At 46.2% G+C, this 22,345-nt stretch overlaps 1 protein-coding gene across 4 annotated transcripts in view; it reads left to right on the top strand.

The window, feature by feature from the left end:
• Positions 1–22,345, top strand: part of TSPAN4 (tetraspanin 4) — a 2,224,117-nt gene that overhangs the window by 547,205 nt on the left and 1,654,567 nt on the right. The gene's annotated exons all lie outside the window — the stretch shown is intronic.

The raw sequence follows: 22,345 nt of genomic DNA on the forward strand, positions 1-22,345 counted from the left end.
ATGGGTTCTTTGTGGTAACTTTACAAACCTAAAAAAAAAAAAGGGGAAAAAGTATTATTAGTATGGAAACATTGTTTTTAAAATGCATACTATATCATTCATGAGATCAAAGAGAAAAAGAATCCAGAAATCAGTTTGGGAGAACTCTGATTATGAACAGCAAAACACCTTCGTTCTTTATAGAGCCTTCGTAAAGAAGAAATAAAATGCGCTGCATTCAACGATCACAGATTTTGCAGCGTGATGAATGTGCTACCTACAATACGAACACTAGTTTTACTAGACCGAGTGCTTCCGTTTAGTTTTTGCTTATGAGCATGCGTCGTTTTTTTGTCCGTCGGACTAGCATACAGACGAGCGGACTTCGGGGTCCGTCGTACTTACGACGTAAAGATTTGAAGCATGCTTCAAATCTAAAGTCCGTCGGATTTGAGGCTAAAAAAGTCCGTTGAAAGTCCGGAGAAGCCCACACACGATCGGATTACCAGCCAGCTTTAGTCCGTCAGCGTCCGTTGGACTTTTGTAGACGAAAAGTCCGACCGTGTGTACGCGGCATTAATATCTGTAAAGTCATGACCAGGACATTCACCCCTTCCCTCCCCCTAAGCGACATACGATGTATGAGGTTCTGGAGAGATTTGTATGAGGTGAGGATGGCTGCCTCCAAGGCAGTAGCTGCATTATTGGCCTCAGGATAAAGCCACCAATGGGCATGTGCCCATTGCGAGGCGACGTAGTAAGTTTGGAGACATGGAAGCGCCAGGCCCCCCTTCATAGTGGGTAGCTGTAAAGTGTGTTTAGCGATCCTCACCACACCTCCGCTCCAGATAAAGTTGGTGATTATGGAGTCTCTTTAAATTTAGCTTTGGTAATATATATTAGTGAGTTATTCAGGATGTATAGGAAGCGTGGGAGATAGATCATTTTGAAAATATTTATCCTTCCTAACAGTGTTAGGGGGAGATTGTTTCAAGTTTTCAGGGTATTTCTCAATCTACTGATAAGGGGGTCTAAATTAATCTTGACATATGAGGAGATGGGGTGTCGTATCAAGACCCCTAGATAGCGAAAAGTGTATACTATTTGTAGTGGACATGACGGGGTCAGCACTATCAATATCCCCTGATCAATCTGAAACAAGAGGGATTTGTCCCAGTTGACCTGAAAAGTGGCCAAATCGCTGGATAATATCCAGCAGGGCAGGAAGTGAGGACTGGGGGTCCTCCAAGTATATCAGCATATAATCCGCATATAGGGATACCTTTTCCTCCAGACCCCCAATCTGCAGTTCCCTAATTTCCCCACTGGACCTTATCAGTGCTGCAAGGGGTTCTATCGCCAGTGCAAATAGCAGCGGCGACAGAGGACACCTCTGTCTGGTGCCTCTCTTTATCAGGAAGGGGACCGATATGGATGCGTTTACTCTCAATCTAGCGGTGGGTTTAAAGTAGAAAAGCTGCACCCACCTGATAAAGACAGTGCCAAATCCGAATTTATCCAGGACTTCTAAGAGATAAGGCCATTTGACTGAGTCGAAAGCCTTGTGAGCGTCTGGGGCTAGTACAGCTCGAGAGCCAGTCGTGCACTGCTTGTATCTTGGTAAAGAGTCTGCGTAAATGAATAGAGGTCGATCGCCCAGGTCCAGTTTGATCTGCACCTATAATAGTTGTGATTATTGTATTCAATCGTCGGGCTAGTACTTTGGCCAGAATTTTTACATCTGAATTAATGAGCGAAAACGGTCAATATGATTCGCAAAGAAGGTGGTCCTTATGGGGTTTGGGAATTAGGAAAATCAGCGCCTCCGACATAGAGAAGGGCAACTGTCCCATTTTAAGGGCAAAATTGTACATTCGTAGCAGATGCGGGATCAAAAGGTCCTTAAATTGCATGTACCACTCTATGGGGAACCCATCCAATCCTGGTGTTTTATGTCGGGCAAATGATTGTATAGCCTCCCCTATTTCTTCCGTCGTCAATGGAGTATCAAGCCCTGAGGCCTAATGGTCCATTCGTTTCGGGAGTGAGATGTCAGAGAGATAGTCATCTAGTTCTACTATTGTATAGTGAGCTCTGCAGTGTCGAGTAGAATCCGACAAACGCTTCCATAATTTCTTTGTTTTGCTCAGCCATTATGCCTGCCGAGTTTATAATTCTTGGAATATTGCATGGCTGATAATCTGGCCTGGCCAAATTGGCCAGTAGGCGACTGTTTTTATCCCCAAATTCAAATAGTCGTTGGTTCTGGTATAGCAATTTTTTTTCTGTGCGTTCTAAAAGTACCAACTCTAATTCCCTGGTCTTATGTCGCCATGTTGCGTGTGTTTCTGGGGTAGGAGATGCAGAATAAGCAGTTTCTGCATCTCTGAGTTCTCCTTCTGCATCCATCAGTCTCCGGGCTCAAAATTTCAAGTCCTGAGCTACTAACCAGGCCTCAAGGGTTACTCGTCACCAGATGCCCCACCCAACCCCACCCCACAACACACCCCACAAAACACCCCGCCCCTAAACACGCCCCGCTCCACCCCTAAACACGCCCTCATAAATTATCTCATTAAATGACACTTAAATGTTTTATGCAGAATTAAGTTATAAAAATAAATATTAACAACAACAACAACTTTAGCCATGCCCACCAATGCAAGCTGCCTGTGCCCACCAATGCAGCCTGCCTGTGCCCACCAATGCAGCCTGCCTGTGCCCACCAATGCAAGCTGCCTGTGCTCACCAATGCAAGTTGTTTGTGCCCACCAATGCAGCCTGCCTGTGCCCACCATGCAGCCTGTGTCCACCATCCACCATGCAGCCTGTGCCCACCGTCCACCATGCAGCCTGCGTCCACCATGCAGCCTTTGCCCACCATGCAGCCTGTGCCCACCAATGCAGCCTGCCTGTGCCCACCAATGCAGCCTGTGTCCACCAATGCAGCCTGTGTCCACCATCCACCATGCAGACTGTGCCCACCATCCACCATGCAGCCTGTGTCCACCATGCAGCCTGTGCCCACCATGCAGCCTGTGCCCACCATCCACCATGCAGCCTGTGTCCACCATCCATCATGCAGCCTGTGTCCACCATGCAGCCTGTGCCCACAATCCACCATGCAGCCTGTGTCCACCATCCACCCTGTGCCCGCCATCAGCTTGTACCCACCATGCAGCCCACCATGCAGCCTACCTGTGCAGGGGAGGAGAGGAACAGGAGAGAGGCCCGGATCTTCAGAGCGCAGCGCAGGAAACACAGCGATAACAGCTTTAATTTCAATTGCTTTGTTCCCGCCGCTGAACGTCATATACAGCCCTGCCCCCTGGCCGGGGAACTTTGATTGACAGATCACCCGCCCTGGGTTTGGATGTGTGATCTGTCTATCAAGGTCCCGGGACCAGGGGGCGGGGCTGTATCTGACAGCAAGCGGCGGGGAACACGGCAATGTGAAATGAAAGCTAATATCGATGTGTTCCCTGTGCTGCGCTCTGAACAGCCGGGCCGCTCTCTCTCTCTCCCATCCGTGATCGCTGGGAGAAGGACTCTCATTCCACCCAAGCTGCCGGTGGTGCTCGCCCCCCCCCCCCCACTCCAGGCAGCCCTTCCTCGCCAGCCCTCAAAATGCACTCGCAAAATGCGAGCAGGCGAGTGCAATTTTTGAGGGCTGATCAGTCTGGACTGCGACGCCTTACAGACCTGTCCGATAGCTGCAGCAAACGAGCCGTGCGCAGCGGCATTAAAGACATCCCAGACCATAGGAATGGAGGCACTCTGTTAATTACCCAAAATGATTTCATGTCAGCCATATTCTGGTCTACCACGGCCTGGTCTGCCAACCACAATGGGCTCAATCTCCGAACCCAATATGAAGAGGGTGTGCCCAGGACGAGATCCACCATCAAAGGTGAATGGTCGGACATTGTTCTAGGAAGATATTTGACTCCCGCCAACGTGTTAAGCATATCTGATGAAACAAGACCTAGGTCTATACGTGACAATGTACCATGAGAATCAGACTAACATGAGTATTCCCGCACATTCGCATGTCTCCATCTCCAGGCCTACACTAGGTCAAATTGGGTTAGGAAGGAACCCAGGGGTGTGGGGGTAGTGTAGAACATCTAAACCTATCCATAGAGTTGTCTAGGACTGTGTTATAGTCCCCAGCTATTATCAAGGGGCCCTCAGCAATTTCCAGCATCGTGACCATCACTCTTTCAAAGAATTTTTTGGTAAAGGGCGGTGTGACATACAGTGGGGACGGAAAGTATTCAGACCCCCTTAAATTTTTCACTTTTTGTTATATTGCAGCCATTTGCTAAAATCATTTAAGTTCATTTTTTTTCCTCAATATACACACAGCATCCCATAGTGACAGAAAAACACAGAATTGTTGACATTTTTGCAGATTTATTAAAAAAGAAAAACTGAAATATCACATGGTCCTAAGTATTCAGACCCTTTGCTCAGTATTTAGTAGAAGCACCCTTTTGATCTAATACAGCCATGAGTCTTTTTGGGAAAGATGCAACAAGTTTTTCACACCTGGATTTGGGGATCCTCTGCCATTCCTCCTTGCAGATCCTCTCCAGTTCTGCCAGGTTGAATGGTAAACGTTGGTGGACAGCCATTTTTAGGTCTCTCCAGAGATGCTCAATTGGGTTTAAGTCAGGGCTCTGGCTGGGCCATTCAAGAACATTCACGGAGTTGTTGTGAAGCCACTCCTTCATTATTTTAGCTGTGTTCTTAGGGTCATTGTCTTGTTGGAAGGTAAACCTTCTGCCCAGTCCGAGGTCCTAAGCACTCTGGAGAAGGTTTTCATCCCTGTACTTGGTCGCATTCATCTTTCCCTCGATTGCAACCAGTCGTCCTGTCCCTGCAGCTGAAAAACATCCCCACAGCATGATGCTGCCACCACCATGCTTCACTGTTGGGACTGTATTTAACAGGTGATGAGCAGTGCCTGGATTTCTTCACACATACCACTTAGAATTAAGGTCAGAAAGTTCTATCTTGGTCTCATCAGACCAGAGAATCTTATTTCTCACCATCTTGGAGTCCTTCAGGTGTTTTTTTAGCAAACTCCATGCGGGCTTTCATGTGTCTTGCACTGAGGAGAGGCTTCCGTCGGGCCACTCTGCCATAAAGCCCCGACTGGTGGAGGGCTGCAGTGATGGTTGACTTTCTGCAACTTTCTCCCATCTCCCGACTGCATCTCTGGAGCTCAGCCACAGTGATCTTTGGGTTCTTCTTTACCTCTCTCACCAGGGCTCTTCTCCCCCAATAGCTCAGTTTGGCCGGACGGCCAGCTCTAGGAAGGGTTCCGGTCGTCCCAAACATCTTCCATTTAAGGATTATGGAGGCCACTGTGCTCTTAGGAACCTTAAGTGCAGCAGAATTTTTTTTGTAACCTTGACCAGATCTGTGCCTTGCCACAATTCTGTTTCTGAGCTCTTCAGGCAGTGCCTTTGACCTCATGATTCTCATTTGCTCTGACATGCCCTGTGAGCTGTAAGGTCTTATATAGACAGGTGTGTGGCTTTCCTAATCAAGTCCAATCAGTATAATCAAACACAGCTGGACTCAAATGAAGGTGTAGAACCATCTCAAGGATGATCAGAAGAAATGGACAGCAGTTAAATATATGAGTGTCACAGCAAAGGGTCTGAATACTTAGGACCATGTGATATTTCAGTTTTTCTTTTTTACTAAATCTGTCAACAATTCTGTGCTTTTTTCTGTCAATATGGGGTGCTGTGTGTACATTAATGAGGGAAAAAAATGAACTTAAATGATTTTAGCAAATGGCTGCAATATAACAAAGAGTGAAAAATGTAAGGGGGTCTGAATACTTTCCGTCCCCACTGTGTATGCTAGTCACTGTGTAAGGTTTACCAAGGAGTTCAAACACGAGGGTCACAAAGCAGCCGTTAGGGTCAAGATTAATGTGTTTAATAGTGATTGGTGCTGATTTGGCTAGAAGGATGGTAGTCCCTCGGGCGTATGTGGAGTAAGTGGAGTGAAGGGCGTAAGCTATTTTAGCTCTTTTAAGTGCCATAACCCTGGAGCCCTGTAGATGGGTTTCATGGAGAAGGATCACATGTGGTTTGTGCCGTGCCAAATATTCAAACATTATAGAGCGCTTCACTTTAGAGTTAAGTCCCCTAACATTCTACGAAATTAGGCGCAGGCCGGCCATGTGTAAGTGACAGTCATATAAATGAGCGTCCACCTCTCACAATGCCTCAGAGCCAACCAAACCTTGGAGATCTGTGCATCCTGAGAGGCGGGGGCAAACCCGAACATATACCTGTGGGAAGACATTGTGCTTATAGTAAATAATACCTGAATACCCTGCTGGCCTACCAGGCCTGTGAACCTGCGAACAAATGGTATAGAAAAAAAGTCATATAGGAACAATAACAAAAAGAAAGAAACCTCCCAAGCCACTCTAACCCTCCCACACCCAAACACATGAGAGCTTTATTTCCTGAACTAAAACTGCGAAGCAGGGGGGCCATAAAGCAGTCCCACAGCTGACAAACCCTGAAAAACGGAGGGAGGACCGAGGCTGTAAGCTACCGCCCGCGTCCGAATATTGGACTGGGTTATTGGTAGCCCGGATACCGCAAAATACTTTCCAAAGTGGTAGGAGGGTGTCCACAAACTAGATCAACAGGGCGAAGGTGAGGACAGTCATCCATGAAAGATGTTGGTAATGGGATCTTCAGCTGAATGTTATCAAGTGTCCATGCCCTCTTATGGGAAGGGAGGCGGTAGAATGGACGTGGAGGATTCAATGTACTGTCTCATATCATCCCCTGTTAATAGCAACTGGTATGGGAGCTAGTATATCAAAAACAAGTAGGCTTGATAAGGTGTCATGATAGTCAGCGAGGAGGGGATCTCCGGTTCTGGTTCCTGTGCTCCAAAGGGCCCAGTGTATCTGCCCAGTGAGCTGCCTCTTTAGGATCAGTGAAAAAGTAGGCCTTGCCCTGATGGATGATCCGTAAACTCGCAGGGTACAGTATGGCAGTTGAAGATCAAGTAGTCCGTGAGGCAGGAGAGACCCTCGGATGGTGGCCGGGGTAGGAGCATTACTGCAGGATCTTTGTGGTACGGACGGAGCTCAGGCAGAAGATAGATTGGAAGCTACTAAATCCACCAAGTTTGATATACCCTTTATTATGTCATATTCCTCACAACATTATACCATTAAACACATTATTCAAAAACATTGGCACATTCTACTAAACAATAATGTGTTGGCACAGCTGTTACCACCGAAACCTCAGGTTGTTTATAGGGGTGTAACCTCTATCAAGAACAGAATAGTGCAGAATGTCCTTGATCTTCCTTTATCACAATTTGGTGGGTTATTTTAAATGTGGCAGATGTTGAGTATGCCGATGTAATAGTTATAAAAACAAAAAAATGGTGGATTTCACTTCTAACACCACTGGGATGACAAATACTACTAGGCGTTTTATCACGTGTAGCACCACACATGTGGTATATCTTCTCCAATGTCCATGTGGGTTGCAATACGTGGGCTGGACCACATGGGCCATTAACTTTGGACTTAATGAGCATATTAGCAATATCATCAAAGGATACAAGAATCATAGTGTCTCAGGCCACTATGATTCTGTTCATAATAAAAACCCACGGGGTACCTTGTTTGTGGAAATAGACCATTTTGTCTTCCATTGGAGGGGTAGTCTCAAGGTGAGAGAACTCTCCAAGATGAAGACCAAGTGGATATACATCCTGAAAAGTTAGATTCCGCATGGTTTAAATGTAGATTGGGATGTCAACTGTTTTCCAAATAATTCCTAAACCTGCTTCACATACAGTATTTGTATTTGTAGAAGTTTTTAGTGAGATTTGTGTATTAATGTATTAAATATTTTTTACTAAAATTCTAATCATATCTAATATTTCATCCAATATTGTGATCTTTAAGAAATGGTAATAATCTGTCATTTTGTATTGAATATATGTTGTGCAATACTAGCTACGCCTCGTTTCATTAAGTATATTTTTTTATATAATATATATATTTTTTTATTTATACTCTTGATTGCTGGATTCCTTTTTTTTCCCCTGTATTGGAGACATTGGAATCGCGTGAACGTCATGTCCGGCATTGGGAGCTTATTTATCCTTAGTTCCTGGCTTTGCTTTCACAAGCGAGGAGTGGACCTGCCTCTCTAATTCAGAGTGAGGCTTGGTTATGAATGTTTGAGCCGCAGATCTCTTTGTGAAAATGAGGCTTGGCTGGTTAGATTGGTATATATTACGATGACATGCCCCGGAAAAAGTTATTTTGTAACGAAACCGTTCGGGCGAGGACACTGAGCGGCTGATTGTTTCTACCAGAGTACATACTATCCAGGGATATGTGAGTGCAAGCCTTACCATGGATTATCCCGGTTATTTAATTATTGCGCAATGATGTCTTTTCTTTGTTTCATTTCATGAATCTATCTGCACCTGAGAACGGTAACGATATTTTAGCCTGAAACAGTGACAATTATATCCCTAAAGCAAGTTGGAACGGACTCATATTGTGATTTGAGTTGGACTATACATGTCAGAGGAGTATTGGTTTTATTGTGTACTAACGGTGTACTAACGTGGTGGAAATACCATCACGCAAAGTGAATTTATAAAGCGATGTTATTATGGTATATAGTTGCAGTTACTAATCAACTACATCCACCAGCATTACCACCTCTATATTTAAATTATACTGACCTGTTTCTTTTTTTTTTCTTTTTATCATTCACATCACTTATCTATGCGATTATTTGGACACAAGAAATTTTATGACACAATTTTCATTTTTATTTATACTTATGTAGCTGTAATTATATATGTATAACTTAATGTTATGTTATATATTATCATCTGGCACCATCTAGCGGCCAAAATATAAAAGGACTGCATCCTTATTTTTTTATTGTTCAGAAGTTGACATGGAAGTGTTTTGTTTGTTTATATTTGGACATTAACTTGACTTACCCACAATGCTCATTAACTCTCATGAACCTCAGGGAACAGAACTGCATTGTTTGAAGATTATAAAAGGGCTGGGATTGGCCATCTTAGGGCTCTTGGACACGCATGGCCAGCCTGGGAGGATCTGTGTGAGGTCTCCAGCACAGCGCGGCCTACCTCCACGGAAGAGTGATCCGAGCAGCAATACTGCGACACACCTGTGAGCTGGGCTGACGACGGAGCAAGACTGGGAAGGAGCCAGAGAAGCTTGTCGGAGCCATCTGAGAGTGTCGGAGCGTCTCGTTGTGTGGAGAGGAGCAACGCAGCAGTGCCGGCCGGCCGGAGGCAGAACCCTGTACATCAGAACGGAGTCTTCTGTCAACACTGTCCTGGTTGGGTGAGAGGGCTGTTGCCCAAAAGCTTCTTGATGCACTTTTACACATCCCTCTGCACAAGACAGAGCTGCTGGGACCCATAGTTCCACAAGCTAAGTCAGGAGGATTAGACTGAGTTAATATTAGGCTTCGGGCCTGCACCTCATTGAGAGTTTAGTACTGAGTCACTGGCACCAAAGATAGTTATAGTGCTATTGCACCAGGACTTTGCTTCTACATTTCAGTCTACTTTGATCAGGAGTCATTAACCGTTGGATTACAAAGTTACTTTATTTTTTGCTAGCAGAAGAAAGAAGCAAAGAAGGACTGTTTAGTAAAATACAAGGCCTTGTGTTCCTTTACTATATTAAGGTTAATGTGATACTAAATATGGGAGCTCTCTAATACTGCATTATACTTTATGAAGTTAATCTCTGATTTGGTATGGTTATAAGCACGCATAGAATAGGATAGTGCTCATAGTGAGAACAATTCACTCTGACGGTTATCCTATTTACTTTAATACATTACTCACAAATTATTTCAGACTCTTTATATCTGTGTAATATATTTGTAAGATAAAGTTCAGTTGACTGTCAAACTATGTTGGTCTGACAGTACAACCATTGTAGTGTTTACCCTTTAAAGCAATTACAGTAAACAAGGTTCTTATTCAAGTACAACTGTGTGAGTGTTGTTTTCCTCTGCATCATCCTGCAAGTGGAGGCCAAGGTAAAGACAAACAGGTATATCACATTGTGTACTGTGAACTTGTCTTTAAGGTTTTGTCTTGACTGCACACTATTACACCACAGTTGTGTCAGGTGGACTGAGATAATTAAAGGGGAAATAAAGCAGAATACAGGCCCAAATAAATTCCAGCAGCTCCTTCAGGGGTTAGTGCTACACGTGGGGGCATCGTTCCGGATTACTGTTACTCTGCAAGCAAGCCCATCCCCTTGGCACCAGTATGGACCCATCCACTGTGGTTCAGTGGTGCGCAGCAGAAGGTGCCCACTCAGAAGCGAGCGGGGAAAAAGAACAGATCAGTCAAATCCATGATCGGGCCAGAACTCCTTGCAGCTTTGGGAGACTTTGTGTTAAAGTGCCAGAAGAACAACACGGTATGCATAGAAGCTGGGTACAGAAAGCTGAGAAATTTTTCAGGAGAACAGCCTGTGCCGGTTGGAGAAGAGGAATTTGATGTATGGATAGAGCAGGCCATGCAGGCTCTGGAAGAGTGGGAGCTGCCAGAAGCCCAAAAGAAACAGTGCATCAGTGAAAGCCTGTGAGGAGCTGCTGCAGAGGCTGTCAGAAACCTGAAGTTCAGTAATACCACCTGTACAGCCTACGATTACTTGGTTATGTTACAAGAGGAGTTCGGGTGACTAGAAAAGGCAGCCAATGTAATCTACCAGTTTGAGCATACCCTCCCAATGCCAAGGAGAACGCCTTTCTGAATATATCAGATGACTAAATAAGATGTTATACCAGATCGTGATGAAGAAAGGGATGAGGCCCTCTGCCATAGACCAAGCCCGAATACAGCAAATCCTCAAGGGGGCTCTACGTTCTGATCCAGTTTGGCTCCATTTGAAAACCTCAGTGGGTGTCATGTCATTCAAATACCCTGATCTCATCAGAGTGGTAAGAGATGAAGAAGCCATGTTAGATGATCAGCAAGCGACTTCACCCAGCCTATGCATCTTTAGCTCAAGCAAGGCCTGCGAGGGCAGTAGAACAAGACTCTGAAATTGTCACTTTGAAATCTCAAATGGCACAAGTGATGAAGATGATGACAACATTAATGGCAAGATTCTCCGAGTTAGCCACAGAAGGAGAGACCATGACCAGAGTACCTCAGAGTAAATTCACTGGCTCGAACCAGAGGCCAGCGAGCGATGAAGTATGCTTCAATTGTGGAGGTACCGGACATTATTTGGCGAGTGTGCCCAAGTCCAGTAAAGCCGGAGGCATCACGTCAAAAGCCGGCGGAAAACTTCAGAGGACCCCGGTGAAGGAGTCAACCGGGTGCCCTGTTGTGTCAGCTAACTCCAAAAAACACAATGAAGTAAAGAGACCACAGGAGGGGTTGAAACTCACAGAGAAGGCCCCCGTTATCATCCCAAAGCAACCCAGCACCTCATCTTTTTCCACCCAGACTACTAAAAGAGGAGGAGTTAATGCACGCCAGACCCAGAGGGTCGTACAGGAATCCGCATGGAACTTGAAGCCCCGCAAGAAAGAAGTGCAGGTCAAAGTCGCTAAACAGGCTAAACCGGCTACCCCCATTAAATTACCACCCAGATTAGTGGGGCCTTCTCCCGTTGTTCCCATTCAGGTGGAGGGAATCTACACCAGAGGTCTCCTGGATACTGGGGCTCACGTGACTCTCCTTCATAGGGATTTCTATGACAAGTACCTTACACACCTGCCACTGCAGAAGTTAGAAGAGCTACAAATATGGGGCATTGGGACTCAGAGTTTCCCCTATGATGGCTACCTACCCATCAGACTTACTTTTGACCCGAGTGTGGCAGGAACGGCCGAAACCTTCGACACCTTGGCAGTGGTGTGTCCTCACCCCCCAGGGGCTGATGGAAGTTCCCTCATCATTGGAACCAACACTGATCTGGTAAGAAGACTGCTTACACCACTTGTGTAGGAGAAGAACACTCCAGCCAAGAGTGTGCATCCCATGCTAGCACAGGTGTACCAATATCTTGTACAGGAACAGAAGGCCCCACCCGAAGGAGTGGGAAAAATCTGGCATCTAGACAAGGGTGAAAAGCTGGTACAACCGGGTGAAGTAGTTTGCCTAAAAGCTTCTATCAAGCTAAGTTGGAGACAGCCCGGTCCCTTCATCATCCTTGACACGGAAAGGCAGAAAGAAGATAAGGGCCCGGAAGTTATCCCCGAAGTGTTCTCAACCAAGGCGCTGAAGAGAAATAAAGGAAGAGTCTCGGTCAGCGTCTGCAACACAACCGCCTTGCCTGTGGTGGTGCCTGCCAGAGTGCTGCTGGGACAGGTCAGTCAAGCAACCCCAGTCTCACCGTATAGCGTCATGGGAGAACAGGATGGAGAGATTCCCTTGGAGGAGTTCTACCCAAAGAACACACCACTTACGCCTGCCTGGATGGAGAGAGCCAGGAACCAGCTCCTGAGATGGAGAGCTGCCTTCTCAAAAAGTGAGTTTGATGTAGGGCTTGCAAAGAGTGGTGAACACAAAATCCGCTTGGAAGAAGATAAACACTTCCGAGAGAGGGTAAGGCGGATCCCGATGGGAGATCTGGAAGATCTACGGGAGCAGCTAGCTGAGCTGAAAAGGACGGGGATTATCCGAGAGTCCTGGAGTCCATATGCCTCTCCCATAGCGGTCGTAATGAAAAAGAATGGTTATTTACGATTATGCATTGATTACTGGACACTAAATCGGAGGACCATCCCAGATCAGTACACCACACCTCGGATAGAGGATGCCCTACAGAGTCTGACAGGAGCAAAGTGGTTCAGTGTGCTAGATCTTAAGAGTGGGTACTATCAGATCCCCATGTGCCCTGAAGATAGAGAGAAGAACGCTTTTATTACCCCTGTAGGGTTCTTTGAATTTAATCGAATGCCTCAAGGTCTGTCTGGAGCCCCAGCAACCTTCCAGCGATTAATGGAGAAGACAGTGGGTGACATGAACCTGATCAAGGTGCTGGTCTATTTAGACGATGTCATAGTGTTTGGCAGAACACTGGAGGAACACGAAGAGCGGCTGGAGAAGGTCTTGAAGAGACTACATGATGAAGGCCTGAAGCTCTCTTTGGAGAAGTGTCACTTTTACCAACCTTCAGTGAACTACTTGGGTCACATCGTATCCACTGAAGGAGTGGCAACAGACCCGCAGAAATTGGAGGCCGTTACCTCCAGGCCTAGACCAACTAACGTGACTGAACTTAGATCCTTTCTAGGGTTCTGTTCTTATTATAGGCGGTTTGTGGAAGGCTTTGCTAAAATAGCCCACCCACTCACCGAGCTGTTGAAGAATCAAGAAGGAACCGGCTCAGATTCAGAAGGCTTGGGGAAGCCAAAGGAAGGCCCCAGAAAGAAGAAGGAGTCCATCCAAGAAGAATGGACTACACAGTGTGAAGAGGCTTTCAGACAGTTGAAATGGAGCCTTACCACTGCTCCGGTTCTAGCCTATGCAGACACTTCTAAGTCCTATGAATTGCATGTGGATGCCAGCCGAGACGTTCTGGGTGGAGTACTTTACCAGGAACATGATGGACAACAAAGGCCCATAGCCTACGTTAGCAGAAGTCTAGCCCCCGCTGAGCGGAACTACCCCACTCACAAACTGGAATTCCTGGCTTTAAAATGGGCTGTGGTAGATAAACTCAAGGACTACTTGTATGGTGCAGAGTTTGTGGTTAAGACAGATAATAACCCACTTACTTACTTGCTTACCACAGCAAAGTTGGATGCCACGGGCCATAGGTGGCTGGCTGCACTCTCAGCTTTCACATTCAGCTTGAAATATAGACCAGGAATTGGAAATAGAGATACAGATGCATTATCAAGACGACCTCACTGTTCCCAGAGTCAAGAAGAAGAATGGAATCAGCTCACCTCAGAAGGAGTGAGAGCCCTTTGTGATGGGGCGCAACGACAAAATAAAGGTGGGGCTAGAGCAGAAGAAGTTGGAGTGTCTGCTGCCGGAGTGCCTTAGTGTTACTGTAATGTCACTCAAATTGCAGAGGAAGGTTTACCAAAGCTGTCCAGGAGGGATCTTCGGTTGGATCAACAACAAGACCCACTTTGTAGTCTGGCGCTGAAGGCTTTGGAGAGCAAACAACCCAACTTATTTCTCAAAAGCACTGAAAAGGAAGCTCGTGTCTTACACAAAGAGTGGGATTGGCTACAACTCAAACAAGGGGTGGTCTACCGAAGGGGTCCCTCTGATGATGGTGAAGGAAAGTGGCAACTGTTCTTGATAAAGAAGCACCCGAGAGAGGGTACTGATCGCTTTACATGACCATCACGGCCATTTGGGAGCAGAAAGGACTTTCCAGCTGGTCAAGGAAAGGTTCTACTAGCCCTATATGAGGACCGAAGTAGAGGGCTACTGTCACTCATGCCTCCGGTGTATACAGAGGAAGACCTTGCCTCAGAGAGCTGCCCCAATGGGTCATTTAGAGAGCCAAGGACCGATGGAGCTGGTCTGTATAGATTTCCTGTGTGTGGAATCTGACTTACGTGGAAAGGGGAACATTCTAATAGTTACTGATCACTTTACTCGTTATGCTCAAGCATTTCCTACTAAAGACCAACAGGCCTCAACAGTGGCGAAAGTTCTGGTAGAGAAGTTCTTTGTCCATTATGGTCTACCACAACAAATTAATTCTGATCAAGGGAGAGACTTTGAAAGTACTCTGATTCAAAAGCTGTTGGATCTCTTAGGTATTCGGAAATCTAGAACCACTCCATACCATCCACAAGGTGACCCTCACCCGGAGAGATTTAACCGGACTCTTTTAAACATGTTGGGAACCCTGACATCTGAACAAAAACACATTGGAGCAGGCATATTACTGCATCAGTGCATATAATAGTACAAAGTGTGATGCAACAGGATATTCCCCTTACCGACTGATGTTTGGAAGAGAAGCCAGACTACCGGTGGACTTGGCTTTTGGAACCAGCCTGGATCATACCTCAGCGACTTCTCACAGAGGATATGTGGATAGGTTGAGGAAGAATCTGAAAACTGCTTATGATAAGGCTCAAGTCACATCAGATCGCAGAGGGTACAGAAACAAAAAGAACTTCGATATTAAAGTACGGGTTCAAGATTTTCAATCCAGTGACCGAGTTCTGCTAAGGAATTTGGGGATCCCAGGCAAGCACAAACTGGCTGATCGCTGGAAATCACAACCGTATATTGTGTGTAGGAAACTTTCAGAACTTCCAGTGTATGAGATCAGGCCGGAAGGGAGCACTGGACCAGTAAAGACCTGGCATAGGAACCACCTCTAACTGAAGCAGTCAGGGTAAATCTAGAGGCAGACCTACTCTCTACATCTAATGCTGTGCATCGACGAGAGACTAGGTCTCAGCCTGGATCCTCAATCACTGAGGATGAAGAGGAGATGGAGATAAGTTGGCTGTGGCCATCTGAAACACCAGAAGTTGAAGCGGGTGTTTCACCTCAGCCAAGAAGTGGAAATGAAGGGACTCTTAGACCTGACGCACCAGAATTTGTGTCATTGGCTGAATACTCTGAGGAAAACTTGCCTCTCACTGGCATTGAAATAGAGGAGTCTGAAATGGGGGAGGGTAATACTTGCCCAGAAGTGGTGACTATATCCAAAGACAGATCAACAGGAGATCTAGTGGAGTCTCAAACTCCTCTATTGGAAACAGACACTGAGGAGTCCGAAGTACAGGAAAGTAAAGAAATTGAAGAAAATGCCAGTTTGCCTGAGACGCCAAAAGTACAGAGAACAAAGAGAGTGATTCACCCACCAAGAAGGCTGACTTATGATACCTTGGGTGAATGCTCCGAAGGGATTCAATTTACTGCCAGAAGAAATGTTGAGATGCCTGGTCGCTCTATTGTTGAGTCAGAAAGAAGCAACCCCATCTCGCCCCTTGACACAGTTGTACCAGACACCATGGTGTCAGCTGTGGGTACACAGAGCAGTCTCTCATCATGTGAAAATCGGTGGGAGGCTCCTCTGTCAAGTTTGTGTTGTAAACTGAGCCATTTGAGCTTGGACTCTGGTCATGAAAATGCGACTTGTTTATTATCCTACTAACCTGTTTTCTCCGCATGTAACTGATAGCATGTAACAGGCAAAAATGTTTGATGAAACAAAATATTACATCTCTTTGGGGACCAAAGAGTTCAAGCAGGGGGAGTGTGTAGCGGTCATAATATATGTATAACTTAATGTTATGTTATATCTTATCATCTGGTGCCATCTAGCGGCCAAAATATAAAAGGACTGCATCCTTATTTTTTTTATTGTTCAGAGGTTGACATGGAAGTGTTTTGTTTGTTTACATTTGGACATTAACTTGACCTACCCACAATGCTCATTAACTCCCATGAACCTCAAGGAAAAGAATTGCATTGTGGGAAGATTATAAAAGGGCTGGAAGTGGCCATCTTAGGGCTCTTGGACACGCATGGCCAGCCTGGGAGGATCTGTGTGAGGTCTCCAGCACAGCGCGGCCTACCTCCACGGAAGAGCGATCCAAGCAGCAATACTGCGACACACCTGTGAGCTGGGCTGACAACGGAGCAAGACTGGGAAGGAGCCAGAGAAGCTTGTCGGAGCCATCTGAGAGTGTCAGAGCGTTTCGTTGTGTGGAGCGGAGCAGCGCAGCAGTGCCGGTCAGCTTCAGACAGAACCCTGTACATCAGAATGGAGTCTTCTGTCAACACTGTCCTGGTTGGGTGAGAGGGCTGTTGCCCAAAAGCTTCTTGATGCGGGCGTGGCCAAGATGGCGACCTGAGAGGAAGCAGGTTTTAGAGCTCTGCTGGAGATCCGTCCTAAATCCTTTCTCCTGGTGGGTTTTTCTCACTACAAAGTGGTCAGAGCAACTCCGGATGCCATACAAGACAAGACACAGGGGGAAGAAGCTTCGTTTTCCACCGGACGAGGAGAAAACAGCCCCACAAGGGACTCCCCACGTGCGAGCTTCTTCTGGCCGGGCAAAGAACATGGCGTCCCAAACGGACATGGAGGAGCAGTCAGACGCGCAGAGACTTGGCTTTCAAGAGGTGATGGCTGCGATTGCCACATGTCAAACTGCCCTGACTAACAAAATTGAGGCCGTCCAACTTGATGTTAGCCTCATTCGGCAGGACTTTGATAAACTTCGTGCTCGAGTGTTAGAAGCGGAGCAACGTGTGGGGCTGACGGAGGATACGGTCACAGAGCACACAGCCTCGATCCGCACCTTACAAACAAAGGTCAGAGCGCTGGAATTTAAGGTCGACGACGCAGAGAACAGGAATAGGAGGAACAACCTCCGCCTCGTGGGTATGCCGGAGGGTGCAGAGGGAAAGAACCCCACGATTTTTGTAGAAGAGATCCTAAGAGAAATTCTGCCGACGGTCCAGTTTTCACCATATTTTACGGTGGAGCGCGCCCACAGGATCCCTCCAGTTCCGGGACCACCAGGATCTAACCCCCGCACTTTGATCTTTCGGGTTCTTAATTTCAGGGATCGGGACGAAATACTCCGTACAGCCCGCAGAGCCGGTGAGCTAAAATATCAGAATGCTACCCTGATGTTTTTTCCCGATTTCTCATTGGAAACTCAGAAGCTACGCAGGTCCTTTGACCAAATCAAAGTGGGGCTACGGGCGCGAAATATCAAGTATAGTATCCTGTTCCCTGCCAAGCTGAGGGTGCAGGATGGGGAAACAGTAAAATTCTTTACCGCGCCTCGTGATGCTGCCGCATGGTTGGATTTTTTACCTCCACAACGCTAAGTGTAAGTTCAAACACACTGCTATATGCTCAAGCAACTTATGATATACCTGTGGTTTTTGTTTTATTTTTTCTCTTTTTGAGTTTTTGAAGCAGACTAATTATTCCGTCTTTTACTTGGAATGGGGATCGGAATTTGATATATAATAGTTGCGGTGCTGGGGCTTTACTGTGCAATGTGCTGTGTGGGGGGAAGCAGTGGGGTCACCCTCATACAAGCTGAGTGCCGAATGCCGAATACCAGCTGCAGCTCATTACCTCAGTCTGGAAGCTATAACTTGTACTATAGAATTGGAGAGGTGAAAAGTGACCGACATACTTTGTGATGCCGTCGCATGTCTATGATCCTTACCCTTGCTCGGCAAAGCACAAATTCCAAGCCCGCCGGTCATGTGCGCACGTGGGCTACAACACCTCTCAACAGGTTATACAGGGGTCTGAAATGGAGACAACCCCCCCTTTTTTTCAGGACAATGGCCTAATGTGTGTAGACGCAGTTAATCAATCATATCCTGATGCATGCATCAGATCATTACACATGGACTGATGGTCACTACAGATCTGGATGTCTTATTTACCGAGACGAATGCCTGTGTATACTTTAATAAGAAAGTTGTGTGATACACCGGAGCGGATGTTGAGGTGTTGTGGACTTTACCACTCAAATAGTCTCGTCCATGTTGGAGGGAGTAAAACTATACAGAAGAACTGCTTGGCCATGCACCGCTGATGTCTTGGTATGGGGTATTCAGCCCTCTTGTACGGTAACATCGGTTATCAGGGGGGAAATATCCTCAATCACAACTACCTAGGCTAGGCTGAGACACTGTAACCAAGGAACTGAACTTCTTCGATTCCAGTTATAACGCATGTGACAATCCGTAGGGTGGTTGTGTTAGGAGGCATACTTTGGGGAGTTCTTAGCTGTGTTGATGCTATGGACAACAGGTATCCCTGCGTATCCAGGAATAGCTTGCCTTAATATGTCCGAATTACATTGTTAATGGTTATATGCAAATCCCCCCCCTTTTTTTTCTTTTCTTCTTTTTTCTTTTCTCTTTTTATTCTTATTTTAAAAAAGACCGTTTTGTAACTAAGATAAGTACCCCTGGGAGTTCCCAGGAGATAAGTTATGCATAATGAACCAGCAACTCTGTTGCCTTGCTAGGTAACACTTCACGCTACAAGTGCTCGCCCTCTTTTAAGTATAGATGTTGGGGGTTCAGGGTACGAAACATCCTCGGTTCAGGGGGGGGATGTGGGGAGGGGGGGGGGGAATATCTGCCGTTGCAGGTTTTTGAAGTTGCAGCAATTGCAAGTTTTATAAAGGAGTGGCTTGATTGTAGTTGGAATGTTATTGGCTCACACATACTTATGCATGTAACCAATTCACATAACGCCTTCTTAGACCTAAGGGAAACAATGACATGGATAGAATGTCTGTATCTGGGGGACTGGTATGGGGGGGGGACGACATGCGGATCTTGCTTATACAATTGGGTATGAGAAGTGATGGCTGAGATATCTATTGTTTCCTGGAATGTCCGGGGTTTAAACTCAGCCACAAAGAGGTCACTGGTGTTTAAATACCTACAAAGGTACAATCCACACATCTGTATACTTCAAGAGACCCACTTGATAGGCAGACGTGTCTTAGGACTCCAGAAGGCATGGGTGGGAGCTCATCATCATTCCACTTACTCAAATTATGCTAGGGGTGTGAGCATTTTGATCCGCAGGTCCCTACCTCTGCAGATTCTAGATGTTAAGATTGACCCGGGGGGCAGATATGTTATTATTAATGCCTCACTTTATGATAGAGGATTGGTGCTGGTAGGCCTATATCTGCCACCTCCGGCTGATGCACAATTGCTAAACGACATCATGCATTTGGTAATGGGATTTAATGTACCTGAAGTTTTTATTTTTGGCGACTTTAACATGGCTCCATCACAGGATCTGGACAGATTACACATGGTGACCCGTAATGCAGTGGCTTTGGGGGGATGGGCTGACACGTTTGCTCTTACGGACGTGTGGTGTCACTTTCACCCAAATAAAAGAGAATATACGTGCCACTCGGCCTCCTATCGAGCACTCTCATGTATAGACCTTGTTTATGCTTCACCCGGGGCCTTGCGTTGGGTGGGGGCAGTGGAGCATTTGCCTTGTGGTATCTCAGATCATGCCCCTGTCCACCTTAAAATCTCACTGCTTAAATCTCCGGGGCTTAAACTGTGGCGTCTGTCCGGATTCTGGGCCAAGGATGATAGAGTCCAGGAGACAATGATAGAAAATATTTGTAACTATTGGAATGAAAACGGTGATTTTGCTAACGCTAATGTGTTATGGGATGCTTTTAAGTCAAAAGTGAGGGGGGACTATATTGCCCGTATCTCTTTCTTGCAAAAAGAGGCCTCCAAGACTCGGGAGACGTTAGAGGAAAAGGCCGCTAGATGTGAGTCAGACTATATTCAATCCCCTAATGATAACAATTATTATTTATGGCAGAACTCCTTACGTGAATTATCTCTGCATAATGTCGAACAGACTAAAAAATCTATGCTATATACAAAGCAAAAAATATTTGAGCATGGAAATAAGAATGGGCGTCTGTTAGCTTGGCTAGCAAAGAACCAGGCAGCCTCCACCCACATAGCTAGTATCAGGTGTACCGATGGACAACTACTTTCATCACCTGAGGAAATAAATGCTGAGTTCCTGAAGTTTTTCAGGGAGGTATATACCTCTAGAGCCCAGTTTACGCCAGTGGAACTACAGGAGTATTTAGATGCCATCCCCTTCCCGTCCCTCTCTGAGGAACATAAAAATTTATTAGAGGGGGATTTTTCCCTGGAGGAGGTCCAGACTGCAATTGGTAGTTTGCAGTGCGGGAAAACTCCGGGTGCAGACGGCCTTCCCACAGAGTTTTATTCACAAAACATAGAGGTGCTTGCCCCTAGATTGAAATCCCTCTTTTCTGGACTGGATCAGACAGGTGCTCTCCCAGAATCTATGGAAGAAGCTATTATAGTTCTAATTCCCAAACCTGGAAAAGACTCACAGGAATGTGCATCCTTCAGGCCAATATCTTTACTCAACGTCGATGCAAAAATTCTAGCAAAAATTCTAGCTATTCGGTTGTCGTCGGTTATATCCACCCTGGTTCATGTCGACCAAACAGGGTTTATGCCGGGCAAAGGTACCGACATAAATCTTAGACGCCTTTTCCTAAACCTTTCTTTCGGTCATGATACTGCAGGATCTCGGGTGATTGCCTCCCTAGACGCCGAAAAGGCGTTTGACTCTGTAGAGTGGTTGTACCTTTGGGGGGTGTTACAGCACTTTGGGTTTGGACCCAGATTCATACGCTGGTTGCAACTACTTTACAGAGCTCCCAAAGCTAGGGTACGCACTAATGACCGAGTGTCAGACGCCTTTTCTTTACACAGGGGCACCCGTCAAGGATGCCCCCTATCCCCTAGTTTGTTTGCCTTGGCCCTGGAACCACTAGCAATTTTAATTCGTGAGTCACAAGAAATTAAGGGAATCCGGGTTGGCAATCTGGAAGAGAAAATATCTCTGTATGCGGATGACGCGCTACTCTATCTAAATGACTCTGGACCCTCGTTGTCTGCCGCCCTGGTGTTGTTTGATAGATTTGGTGCGTTATCAGGCATCCGAATCAATTGGAACAAATCGGTCCTTTTCTCACTGGATATGCAGTCCCAAGGCCTTCACAACCATACATCATTACAGTGGGTTAGCGAATTCAGGTATCTTGGGGTCAAGGTATCTAGGGATGTTGCCCAATATTATGCACTGAACCTGCTCCCATTGCTTAAACTTCTAAGGGAGAAATGCCAGTCTTGGTCCGGACTTCCATTGAACTTACTAGGCCGCATAAGTATCCTCAAAATGGTTATCCTACCTAAGTTTAATTATTTTTTCCGGAACAGTCCGATTTGGATACCGCAGAGCTTCTTTCAAGAAATTGATAAATGCATTACTGCTTTTATATGGAATGGTTCCATACCTAGACTGGCAAAAACCACACTCCGCGCACCGACACAACTAGGGGGATTGGCCCTCCCGGATTTCCAGTGTATTACTGGGCAGCTATGCTGGTCACTGTATACTGGTGGTTTGCGGCGAGTAAATCTAATGCTGCGGTTTGTGTAGAGGCAGCCTGGCTAGGCTCCCTACAGGAACTACAAAATTTGGCGTATAGAGGAGTGGGAGCTTATAAAAACCTCCCCGCCCCAACTAAGGCAACGATAAAGGTTTGGATTGCAGCTAGACGTCGGTTCCTCATAGCGGGCCAATGGTCACCGGTCCAGCCTCTCTGGGGAAATCCCAACTTACCTCATTTTAGGTCAATACCAGACCCCCAGGTGTGGGCGAGATTTGGCATTAAGACACTAAGGGATATTATGCCTACGGGCACACTGCTGTCATTTTCGCAACTAACAAGGAAATATGAGCTACCTGGGT

This window comes from Aquarana catesbeiana, linkage group LG11, assembly GCF_042186555.1.
Source record: "Aquarana catesbeiana isolate 2022-GZ linkage group LG11, ASM4218655v1, whole genome shotgun sequence".
In the NCBI taxonomy this organism is placed as follows: Eukaryota; Metazoa; Chordata; class Amphibia; order Anura; family Ranidae; genus Aquarana; species Aquarana catesbeiana.